Genomic DNA, 13,377 nt, shown 5'->3' on the forward strand with positions numbered 1-13,377 from the left:
CACGTGCACGTGTGGAGGAGCGTTGTCCTGTTGAAAAGCGGCACAACGATACTGTCGTATGAGAGGTGACGCATGAGGATGCAGGACGTGCGTGACACAGCAGAGTTCCTCCAGACACTAGCATCCGTGACCCGAAGTCATATCGATGGTTCTCCACACTCTGACGACAACGGTAGCACTGTCGTGCGTCTCCAAAACAATGGAAGAACGGGACCTTCACCAGGTCATCGGCATATTCGCCGACGACTATGAACAGTAAACACGAACAGCTCTGGTGATCAGAACCTGTCACAGAGAACTGGAAATCTGATCATTTATGCACCAGTCGATGGCGTGAACGTAAAATTAAAGAGATTTGAGCTTACACGAAGGATAACCAACAGTTGTTCCTCCCGCGCACACTTCGCGTCTGTACAGGAAGGGGGGAGGAGAGGGGGGATGGAAGTGACACTGGTACACACATTATCGCTCCCCATACACCATAAGATGGCTTGTGCAGCGTAGACGTAGATGTAGAAATGCCATCCAACAAAGGGACGATACGCAGTGTATTCTCTGTAAAACCAAACTGGAATTCCATCAGGGTCCAGCACCCTATTCGTTTTTCAAAAATGTTCAAATGTGTGTGAAATCTTACGGGACTTAGCTGCTGAGGTCATCAGTCCCTAAGCTTACACACTACTTAACCTAAATTATCCTAAGGACGAACACACACACACCCATACCCGAAGGAGGAGTCGAATCTCCGCCGGGACCAGCCGGACAATCTGTTCGTTTTTCTGTTCTGCGATTATTTCTACTACATTTCATTAGAGCTGTGGGAGAAATTAGCGCAAATACACGCAATTACACATAGCGAAAGATATTGGAGAAAACATAGGAAAATGTGAGAACAACTTCTCTTTCCAAAACGCAGCGCCACTCGAATGCAAGACAATATATTCAGATACTATTTACGGGTTTACATTTCCACACATTTTTGAGTTACGTAAGAAAACAAGATTGGAGAAATGTAGTTAATAAACGCAGCTGTAAACAAGTAACGGAAATAGGAATTATAATGAGGCTTATGTGAATGGTGACGCAGTTTGCCGAGAGAGAATGCTGGAAGCCTGAAGCGTCCACCGTTGCGCAAGGGAAGATATTAACATGGTAGGGGCCGGTTTAGCTACCAGCGAGTAAAGATTAGAGAGAAAGATACATAAAGTACATAACCACACACAGATATTATAATGCCCTGTCTGGTAAAGCACCCGAAGATGGCAAATTATTGCCCCCGCATGCTGCGGCGCAGGTAGTGGAGACACCTGTTATGCTGCATTCTTTTCTTTTCGTGAAAAAATTTCTCAGTTTGTTCTTCAGGGATCAAGAGATGCTATATCATGGTCAAATGTTGGTGCAAGTTGTTGACACTCATTAACACAGGAATTAAATGACTGCCGACAGGTTCTAACCTACGAGTAGAGTTGTAATAGCAAACGTAGGCTGGCCGAAGATTTCTCATATCTCCCGATTCCATCAGCGGCTGACGCCCGCATCAGGTGAGACATGGAGAGTCTGGGAAGGCAGCGCCGACGCGTCGGAGGAATGCGCGCGCAGCGGCTGCGAACGCGGAGACAAATGGCGGGCCCGCAGCCGCCAAATACGGAACACAAATTGTGATTAGGGCCGTGGCCCGTCCTCCGTCCCCCTCCCCCTTCCCTATTTGGCGGCAGGGCCGGGCCAGCAACGCGCGCGGGCCGCAGAGGCGCGCACGCGTGAGCAATTGTCTGCGGCACTCCCGGCGTGACGTCAGCGTTGAGGCGAACGCGCATCCACCCAAGGGTTGTCATTAAACGCGTGCGCCACTGCCAACGTGAGTGACTGGCGCCAGTTTTGCACATGCAGATGCTCCGCGACAGACGGGCCGTATATGTTCAAATGGCTCTGAGCACTATGGGGCTTAACATCTGTGGTCATCAGTCCCCTAGAACTTACAACTACTTAAACCTAACTAACCCAAGGACATCACACACATCCATGCCCGAGGCAGGATTCGAACCTGCGACCGTAGCGGTCGCGCGGTTCCACACTGAAGCACCTAGAACCGCTCGGCCACAGCGGCCGGCCACTGACGTAGTCATCGGCTCCGAACTGTTCCTCTACTATACGCAGTGCAAAATGCTGTAAAATGTGGTCATAAACTTCGGCATTCATAGTTTCTCACGGTCAATAAGGGGACCATATCCCAGCCAAGTAAAACATCCCCATATCGTAACACTATGTCCTCCGTACTTCACTGTTGGCGCTATACATGGCTGCAGGTAACGTTGTCCAGGCATTTGCCAGACAGAAACCCTTCCATCGGACTGACAAAGGGTGTAGCGTGATTGATCACTGCAAGTCACTCGTTTGCATGTAGCCACTGCCCAGTGGCGCCACTCCACCTCAAGCGTCGCTTACCACTAACTAGAGGAGGACTGTCACACTTACGACGAACAGCCGGACCATTGCACCCCATTATCTTTTCCCTCTCTACGCACAGTCATTGTGCTAGCTTAACTTTCTAACTCACGAGTGATTCCTTCACCTGAACATCACCCTCCGCAATGCTCGACGATTCCTACCCATCAGTATATGAAATCTACCTGGTCTTTATTAGCTATGGCCGTTCTTTAGCTCTTCCACTTCACAGTCACATCACCAAAAGTCGACTTGGGCAGCTTTAGAAGGACTGAAATGTCCCCAGTGGATTTGTTAGATGACGTCCAACGGCTAGGTTATAGCCAAAGTCAGTGAGCCCTCCTGACCCACCCATTCCGCTGCTCCTGCTACTCCACCAACAACATACGAGATGCGACAATAAGGTAATGAGACTGATTTTCTTTGCAAAATGTGGCCACCCTGCAGGTTTGCGTAGGCACAGTATCTTTGGCCTTGATCTATAAGCTGCTTCTAGTCCAAGCAGCACATCGATGCAAGTGCTCAGTCGTGAGTTTTGCTGTAATAAGTTAACACGTGTTTGTGTCTCTCGTCATGGAAATGGAACCGCATAATATTGACCAACGGTATGCCATTTTTTTGCGTTAAATTGGGTGAATACGTGACGACAGCTTACGGTAAGCTTCAGAAGGCTTTTGGAGAGGAGGTTATGTCAAGAGCTCAAGTTTTTCGTTGGCATAAAATGTTTAGTGAAGGCAGAACGAATGTTGAAGATGAAGACCACAGGACCATCAACCTCACGGACGCCATGTCAACTTTGCCGGGGTGCGTGAACTCGTACGATCTGATCGAAGAATATCCGTAAAAATGAGTGCACAAGAACGAACATCTATCGAAAAACGGTTCGTCTAATAATAACTGAAGATCTTGGTATGAGAAAGATTTGTGCAGAAATAGTCCCCAAAAATCTCACACCACAACAGCGAGAAACAAAGAAAAATGTGGCAGCCGATCTGTTAGAGCAAACGGAAATCAATCCAGAATTGTTGAGCCGTGTTATCACTGGTGCTGAAAGTTTTTTTTTTTCAGTACGATCCAGAGACAAAACTCCAAAGTTCGCAATGGTGCTCAAAGGGATCACCCAGACCAAAAACCGCTCGCATGTCAAAGGCAAAAGTGAAATCCATGCTTGTGTGCTTTCTTTGATTCCAAGGAAACTGTTCACAAAGAGCGTGTGCCTCCTGGACAAACAGTTAACCAATATTACTACAAAGAAATTTTAGAAAGACTTCGTAAAAGAGTTCTTCGTGTCCATGCCAACATTGCTGATAACTGTATTCTGCATCACGATAATGAGCCATCCCATACTACTCTGTCAGTACAGCAATTTTTAGCCTCAAAACAAATTTCAGTACTACCACAGCCACTTTATTCACCAGATATCGCTCCGGGCGACTCTTTTCTATTTCCAAGAGTCAAAACGGCAGTCAACGGACACCAATTTAAAACAAGACAAAATGTCCAAAAAGGTGTGACGGGGGTCTTGGAGGGTATTACAGAAGATGAGTTCCAGAAATGTTACCATCAATGGCAGAAGCGCTGGAAAAAGTGTGTGCAATCAGAAGGGAACTACTTTGAAGGAGTCAACACTAAACTTGACTAAAACGGTAGGCAACATTATTTTTCACATCAGTCTCATTACTTTATTGTCGCACCTCGTATAACACGCTGACTCCTTTTATTGGTGGGTCTGCCTCTCGAGACATATAGTGGTCAATTCCGCACTACATAGGGCATTCTGAGACTTTTGGTGAAATAGTATAGATAGGTAACAGAAGATAAATAATTTGATATACAGTGAGGTGACAAGCGTCATGGGATAGCAACGTGCCCGTATACAAATGACGTTAGTATTGTGTACACAAGATATAAAAGGGCAGTGTATTGGCGGATCTGTCATTTATACTCAGATGATTCATATGGAAGGGTATACGACGTGATTATGATTGCGCGACTGTAACAAACAGACTTTGAACGCGGAATGGTAGTTGGAGCTAGACGCATGGGCCATTCCATTTCGGAAATAGTTAGAGAATTCAGTAATCCGAGAGCCACGGTAACACGAGTGTGTCGAGAATACAAAATTTCAGGCAACACATCTCACCACGCACAACGCAGTGGCCGACGGCCTCCACTTAACGACCTAGAGGAACGGCGAGTGCGTGGAATTGGCCGTGCTAACAGACAAGCAACGCTGCGTGAAACAGCCGCAGAAATCAATGTGGGACAAACGCGTCCGTCAGGACAGTGCAGCGAAATGTGGCGTTAACGGGCTGTGGCAGCAGACGACAGACGCGAGCGCCTCTGCTAACAGCACGCAGTCGCCTGCAGCGCTTCTCCTGGGCTCGTGGCGATATCAGTTGGACGCTAGGCGACTGGAAAACTGTGGTCCGGTCAGATGTGTCCCGATTTCAGTTGGTAAGAGCTGACGGTAGGGTTCGGGTGTGGCGCAGACCTCACGCAGCCGTGGACCCAAGTTGTCAACGAGGCACAGGGCAAGCTGGTGGTCGCTCCATAAGACGTCGGCTGTGTTTGCATGAGATGCACTGGGACTCTTGGTCTCACTGAACCTATCATTGACTGGAAATGTTTATGTTCGGGTGCTTGGAGACGATTTGCAGCCCTTCATGGACTTCATATTCCCAAACAACGATTGAATTTTTATGGATGACAAAGGGCCATGTCACCAGGCCACAGTTGCTTGTGACTGGTTTGAAGAATATTCTGGGCAGTTCGAGCGAATTATTTGGCCACCGAGATCGGCCGACATGATTCTAATCGAACATTTACGTGATATAATCGTGAGGTCTATTGCTGCACAAAATCCTGCACCGGCAACACTTTCGCAATTATGGACGGCTATTGATGCAGCATGGCTCAATATTTCTGCAGGGGACTTGCAGTGACTTGAGGAGTGCATGCCACATTGAGTTGCAGCAATGTGTCGGGCAAAAGGAGGTCCGACACGATGTTAGGAGGTATCGCGTGAATTTTGCCACATCCGTGTGTTATAAACGGCACTTCGTCTTTGACTCGCAGTGGATGGTAGAAGACAAAAAAAAACCGAATTCGATCTTTCGAGGTCGTTTCACGGCGGACGTCGTATTACGGTTCCTCCGTTCACTATTCTCACGAACACCAAAAAGGCAGACACTGAGATAAGTGATCGCGAATTAGAATATCGACTAAAATCCATCAATAGTGAAAAAGTGTCCGGAGCGGACAGAAATTTTGCGAAAGAAGTTGCTTCCCTTCTAGGAGCATTTTATCGCAGGGCGTTGGAACAACGAAGGGCATACCCAGTGATTGATAAAAGAAAGGTGCTGATTATTCCCGTTCTCAAGAAGGGTCGTCGTACAGATGCACATAATTACAGGCTTATATCGCTGACTTCACTCAGCAGCAGAATTTTGGAACATGTTTTACACACAGGCATTTTGACATTTTTGGAGAACGAAAATCTTCTGCATGAATTCAGTTGCGGATTTCGTAGGAAAACGTACTGCCAAGCGTCGCTCCTGTGTTCAGCCGTGAGATCCGGAACGTCTTAGGGAAAGCCACCCATGTTTATGCCGTGTTCCTTGACTTCCTCACAGCATTCCATCGATACGTGTAAAGGTGATTTCAGGAGCACCGCAGAGTGTGCTAGAGGGCCATTACTGTCTACGTCAGAAGTCCCATGAGGCTGTTCGCAGATCATGCTATTTTCTACGGGTAGTTTGCAACACCACGGGACTGTAAGGAAACCAAGAGAGGCCTGCGGAGGATCGATGATTAGTTCAGGAGCTGGCAGTTGATCCTTCATGTAAATAAATGTAACGCATTACTCATAAACAGACGAAGAGACCCATAACTGTTCACTCTGTTGGCGATAAACTATATTAGGTTTAACTAGTTCTAAGTTCTAGGGGACTAATGACCTCAGCAGTTGAGTCCCATAGTGCTCAGAGCCATTTGATAAACTATAGGAAACAGTGACAACTGTAAGGTGTTTAACAGTAACCGTTCACAGCGGAGTAAAATGGATTGGTCACATGAAACTAATTGTAAGAAAACGGATGCTAGACTGAGATTCGTAGAAGGAATATTAGTGAAATGCGAGGGTAATTCCAAAAGTAAGGTCTCCTATTTTTTTATGTAAGTACATAGACCTGTTTATTTCTACAATGGTTTACATCAGTTTGCAGCTTGAACATTTAGCTATTTTTCGACATAATCACCATTTCTGTCGATGCGTTTTTGTAGACGCTGTGGCAGTTTTTGTATGCCCATGTCATACCAGCTCGCCGCCATGCTGTTCAGAAAGTTATGAGCCTCTTCTTTCACCTCGTCGTCGGAGCTGAATCGCTTTCCAGCCAAATGTTCTTTTAACCTAGGGAACAGGTGATACTCACTGGGCGCCAAGTAAGGACTATAGGGTGGGTGGGTGATTGTGTTCCACTGAAACTGTTGCAGGAGAGCAACGGTTTGCCGAGCGATGTATGGGCGAGCGTTCTCATGGAAAATGTGTACGCCCTTGCTCAACATTCCTCTTCTCCGGTTCTGAATTGCCCGTTTGAGTTTTTTCAGTGTCTCACAGTACCTGTCAGCGTTAATTGTGGTCCCAGCGATTCAGCTCCGACGACGAGGTGAAAGAAAAGGTTCATAACCTTCTGAACAGCATGGCGGCGAGCTGGTATGACATGGGCATACAAAAACTGCCACAGCGTCTACAAAAACGCATCGACAGAAATGGTGATTATGTAGAAAAATAGCAAAATGTCCAAGCTGTAAACTGATGTAAACCATTGTAGAAACAAACAGGTCTATGCACTTATAACGAAAATAGGAGACCTTACTTTTGGGATGACCTTCGTATAATTCATCCACGAAGGAAGTGGCTTACAAAACACTTTAATGCCCTTGTCCTTGTGCTACCTTTGTTCTTGGATTTCTGAAGACGGAAATAATTCCCAAAGGCGGCATTCATATTTTGTTATCAATAATGTCATTCTTCAGCTGATGTATGACTTCTTATGCGACCTAGCCAGCTTAACTATAAATCTACGCATATTTAGTGGAATGATCCCTAGCGTCTTATCTGACTTTATGCCACACCTTTGCTACTTGAAGACCGATTCTTGAGTTTGTTCCTAAGTCTGGGACTCTTACGAGAGTGAACTGCTGGAGGGAACAGAGAAGATCCAACGAAGAGTGGCACGTTTAGTATGAGCGAGAGCGTTACGGAATTAACAATCGCCGGAAAATTTTTGTGGTAAGGACTATGGTACCAAACTGCTGAAGTCATCGGTCCCTAGGCTTACGCACTACGGAAACCGCACGCCTAACCCGCCAACAATCGCCGGTGAAAGACCCTAATAGACAGGCGTCGTGCGTGACGGAGGGATTTTCTGTCGAAATTCCGAGAGAGTACGTTCGAGGAACAGTCCAACAACATATTACTTCCTCCCAAATACGTCCCCCGAAATGAGAACTACGAGAAAATCAGGGAAATTAGAACTCATACGGAAGTTTATCGGCAATAGTACTTCCTTCGCACCATTCGCAAATGGAACACGAGTGTGATACCAGAAGTATCCTCCGCCACACACCCTAAGGTGGCTAATGGAATATAGACATAACTGTACGTCGTAGGTTCAGACTCTAATTGCACTTCCGTCTCCGGCTCCGGCAGGTTTGAAACGGAGGCTATACCGAAGGCGAAGCTTCGAAGTTTGAGTGTCGTACGTAACAAATTAAAACATCAAACGGCTGCAACCATGTAATGAACTTCGAAATAAGTAGGAAATCCTGGTTGCAGTCCCGTTCTGGCATAAAATTTCAATTGTCGCTACAGTTTCATTACAATGGAGCTTCAGCGTTTGTGAATAGTTTGCACAAATCATTTCATGACTCTGAATCCTCACTGATTTCCTGTCTTTCAATATTACACTCTAAGACACACCCACACACTCAGAATGCCACGGAAATCGGTAATTAAGATGTACATGTATAGACAACCAGATGATTTCTATTTCAGAAACGTTGTATGATTTATTAAAGAGAAAGAGCTTCACAGATGGAGCAAGACAATAATGCGTTCGTCATCGGGTCTGAGTTCGGATCCGTCACTGAAGACAATTCTACTGCAGTCAATGAGATTCCACGCCGAAGACGTGTCTGCAGATGCCCGGCAGAGCGGTGGTGTACCACACCTCACCGTCGCCCGTCATACGGCCCGACAACCAGTCTGGCGCGACATTTCTTTACATAGCAGGAAGCCTTTGGTTGTCATCCGCCGCACCTTTACAGCACAGCGCCCACGTCAACGATATACTACGTCCTGTCATGTTGCTTTTCATGGCACGCCGTCCTAGCCTTACATTTCGGCAAGATAGTGTCCGCCCGCACTCGGTGAGAGTTTCTACTGCTCGTGTTCGTGCTTGCCAAAAACTACCCAGCAAGGTCGCCGGATCTCTGCCCAATTGAGAAAGTTTGAAACATTATGGGCAGAGGCCTCCACCAACCAACTTGTGATTTTGACAACCTAACGCGCCCGCTGGACTGATATTAGTACGATATCCCTCGGGAGGACATCCAAAAAGTCTATCAGTCAATGCCAAGACGAATAACCGCTTGCATAAGGGCCAGAAACAGACCAAAGCGTTATTGACTTGCTCAGTTTGCGAAGCTTTTTCTCTTGGATAAATCATTAAATTTTTCTGAAATTGTAATCATTTGTTTGTATATATATACATCACATCTACTGATTTGCTTTCTATTTGGACAATTCCTTCGTGGTGCGTCGTTTTTCTTTTTTTCTTAGACTGTCCATTTAGTACACTTCGTAGGCTGCAAAAATGTTCTCAGCCACTTACCCTGCGGCACCAAGGAACTTTGCTGTCTCTTCGTGGTGCCTTGGCCAACCACAAACAACAGCTGTTTACAGAACGCCTCAGATATGTCCACTGTGTGGAGAGTTATTAAAATTTTTTAAGAAGCATCTATTACAGAGGAGAATATTCGAGATGTAGAGACACAGAAAATAGTTTCACAGAAGACGGCTGGAGGTCCGAACTGCCTGTAAGTGAAATGCGATCTCCAAATGCACCTTTTAGGTTTTTGAGCTGCGTCACTGAAGTCTGCGAAATGTGAAATATGCGAGAAAAGCTATTCAAGAAAATGTGGCACTTCTTTAAAAAGACATTTAAAATTCATAAACTCAAGAAACATGAGCATGAAGAAACTATTACTTGACCACCCTCCAAATCAGCTCCGCTACAAGAAACTAAGCAACAAGCAACTTTGAAATGCGTCGAAAGATACTGACGTGTTTATTTGTAAAATAACAGCCCCTCACGACCTCCGTTTAATTTCATGGTTTCGGTTTAACGATTAGTGCGATTATTCCGTCAAACTATGAGTTAAAAGAACTACATCTCCTGCTATTTTCAATTCATATGTTTTCATTACCCTTTGTAACCCTTAATTACATTAGTAATTTTTTATAAAGTTATTTATCTTGTTTAAATAAATACACTGACAATTTTAAAAGTGTTGTTGTTATACAGAAACGATTATTACGTAAATACCAACCCCTGCCACCGCCAGCTAGAAAATAATTTCGCGGCTTCCGAATCCGACTGCGGTTGCAATAAAACGACCTACGTTATATGACTAGTTCAGGCGTGGGACTCTTATACGAAGATCGAGAAAAGTGGTGCAGAGATCAACGGTTGGACTCGCAATCACGGGTGGTATTGAAATCCCCCTCCGGCTATTTAGATTTGTTGCACTTACAGAATGTCAAATCAAACACCTTTCAGCCGTCTTATTTTATTTGGCTACCAGTTTCGGCGATTTACTACGCCATCTGGTAGCTCGAAATGGTTCAAATGGCTCTGAGCACTATGGGACTTAACATCTGAAGTCATCAGTCCCCTAGAACTTGGAACTACTTAAACCTAACTAACCTAACGACGTCGCACACATCCATGCCGGAGGCAGGATTCGAACCTGCGACCTTAGCGGTCGTGCTGTTCCATATTGAAGCGCCTGGAACCGCTCGACCACTGCGGCCGGCCATCTACATCTACATCTACATTTATACTCCGCAAGCCACCCAACGGTGTGTGGCGGAGGGCACTTTACGTGCCAGAGTCATTACCTCCCTTTTCTGTTCCAGTCGCGCATGGTTCGTGGGAAGAACGACTGTCTGAAAGCCTCCGTGCGCGCTCGAATCTCTCTAATTTTACATTCGTGATCTCCTAGGGAGGTATAAGTAGGGGGAAGCAATATATTCGATACCTCATCCAGAAACGCAACCTCTCGAAACCTGGCGAGCAAGCTACACCGCGATGCAGAGCGCCTCTCTTGCAGAGTCTGCCACTTAAGTTTGCTAAACATCTCCGTAACGCTATCACGGTTACCAAATAACCCTGTGACGAAACGCGCCGCTCTTCTTTGGATCTTCTCTATCTCCTCCGTCAACCCGATCTGGTACGGATCCCACACTGATGAGCAATACTCAAGTATAGGTCGAACGAGTGTTTTGTAAGCCACCTCCTTTGTTGATGGACTACATTTTCTAAGGACTCTCCCAATGAATCTCAACCTGGTACCCGCCTTACCAACAATTAATTTTATATGATCATTCCACACGCATACTCCCAGATATTTTACAGAAGTAACTGCTACCAGAGTTTGTTCCGCTATCATATAATCATACAATAAAGGATCCTTCTTTCTATGTATTCGCAATACATTACATTTGTCTATGTTAAGTGTCAGTTGCCACTCCCTGCTCCAAGTGCCTATCTGCTGCAGATCTTCCTGCATTTCGCTACAATTTTCTAATGCTGCAACTTCTCTGTATACTACAGCATCATCCGCGAAAAGCCGCATGGAACTTCCGACACTGTCTACTAGGTCATTTATATATATTGTGAAAAGCAATGGTCCCATAACACTCCCCTATGGCACACCAGAGGTTACTTTAACGTCTGTAGACGTCTCTCCATTGATAACAACATGTTGTGTTCTGATTGCTAAAAACTCTTCAGTCCAGCCACACAGCTGGTATGATATTCCGTAGGCTCTTACTTTGTTTATCAGGCGACAGTGCGGAACTGTATCGAACGCCTTCCGGAAGTCAAGGAAAATAGCATCTACCTGGGAGCCTGTATCTAATATTTTCTGGGTCTCATGAACAAATAAAACGAGTTGGGTCTCACACGATCGCTGTTTCCGGAATCCATGTTGATTCCTACAGAGTAGATTCTGGGTTTCCAAAAACGACATGATACTTGAGCAAAAAACATGTTCTAGAATTCTACAAGAGATCGACGTCAGAGATATAGGTCTATAGTTTTGCGCATCTGCTCGACGACCCTTCTTGAAGACTGGGACTACCTGTGCTCTTTTCCAATCATTTGGAACCTTCCGTTCCTCTAGAGACTTGCGGTACACGGCTGTTAGAAGGGGGGCAAGTTCTTTCGCGTACTCTGTGTAGAATCGAATTGGTATCCCGTCAGGTCCAGTGGACTTTCCTCTGGTAGCCAAATAAAATAAATTTGTAAATTAGACGGCTGAAAGGTGTTTGATTTGACATGCTGTAGTGAACAGCCGAGTCCCGCAACCATCTCTGAAAAGATGGACATACAGAGACTTGTTTCACTTAGTCCTTTTATGTGCATCAAATACCTGAACGGTTTCTCTCGAAAAAATATGGCGATATCCTGCTCCATCGTTGCCAAGCACAAATTCGTTTCCCGTCACTGTTGACCTTGACATCCACAGGACTTTACTCTGGATGGTTATAATTAACGTGTTTCTACTCGTGGACGTCCAGTGTGGGCCGTAATTATCGTGTGGCAGCGAAACTTGATAGATACGTATATACGCTAAAGCGTTATTACGGAACCGATTTAAGCTGGGGAAAAAAGTTCCAGTTTTAGCCATCAGGCGCAAATCTCGCGCTGTACAGCTTCTGGCCGACGTCTCCGGTGCTCATATTGAACAAATTGTGTAAGAAACGTTAATAATAAGATCAACATCGTGGCTTTCTCGCTTGTTTGACGTTTTCCGCCCACATTCCGTTTCCAGTCAGTTATATATGGAAACATTTCTGTACGTCTTCCTTGCATACGCAGCATCAGATTTGCACCTGGTGGCCACAGTTAAAACTAACTTTTAAGAGCCTAGCTCGGTTCCGCATTGACGCGTTCGAATATTTACCATGTTTCGCTGCCATACGATAATTACAGCACTCACTGGAGCTCCGCGAGTAGCTGCACCTTAATTATAACCATCCGGTACTGCGATCTCAATTTACTTCGTTCCCCTTACTTGCTTCTGCCCTTTTCTGATTTAACGACGGGCGATGTGACCCAGTTGTAAGACACTGAAATCGTATTTGGTAGGAATACGGCTCAAATTCCCCTCCGGCCATCCAGATTTACGTTTCCGTGGTTTCCGTAAATCGCTGAAGGCAAATGCCTGAATAGTTAATCAGAAAAGGATATTTCGTCCCCCGATCTAAGGTTGAGCCGTGTCTAATAATTTCATCGTCGACTGCATGTCAAACTCTAATCTTCCTTCCTTCCTTTTGGCCTTAGAGTTTAGACAGTAGAGGGCTTATAATTGTACCACTGAAGATTGGGGAGGAAGTCAGTATTTCATAGTTCATCTGTTTGGTCTTCACGCACAGCGTAGGTTTCTTTTTTGTACAGTGACTGTAACACGTAAATACGTTTTTTGTAGACCCTTTCGCCAGTTTTTAAAGGGCTCGTCGCTACGGCCGTGGAGGCCGAGTTACCACTGTTGTTACGGTATGCCGAGTTTGTGAGTTCGTGAAACGGCTTCTGGTGCTGTACACCTCTAAGACAATTTCTCGCTGCCACTATTACACGGCTATGA

At 45.6% G+C, this 13,377-nt stretch overlaps 1 protein-coding gene across 1 annotated transcript in view; it reads right to left on the reverse strand.

Moving 5' to 3' along the window:
* The window catches only part of LOC126485073 (laminin subunit alpha-1), a 715,911-nt gene that overhangs the window by 418,954 nt on the left and 283,580 nt on the right, over positions 1 to 13,377 (reverse strand). The gene's annotated exons all lie outside the window — the stretch shown is intronic.

The sequence above is a fragment of the Schistocerca serialis genome, chromosome 6 (genome assembly GCF_023864345.2).
Source record: "Schistocerca serialis cubense isolate TAMUIC-IGC-003099 chromosome 6, iqSchSeri2.2, whole genome shotgun sequence".
In the NCBI taxonomy this organism is placed as follows: domain Eukaryota; kingdom Metazoa; phylum Arthropoda; class Insecta; order Orthoptera; family Acrididae; genus Schistocerca; species Schistocerca serialis.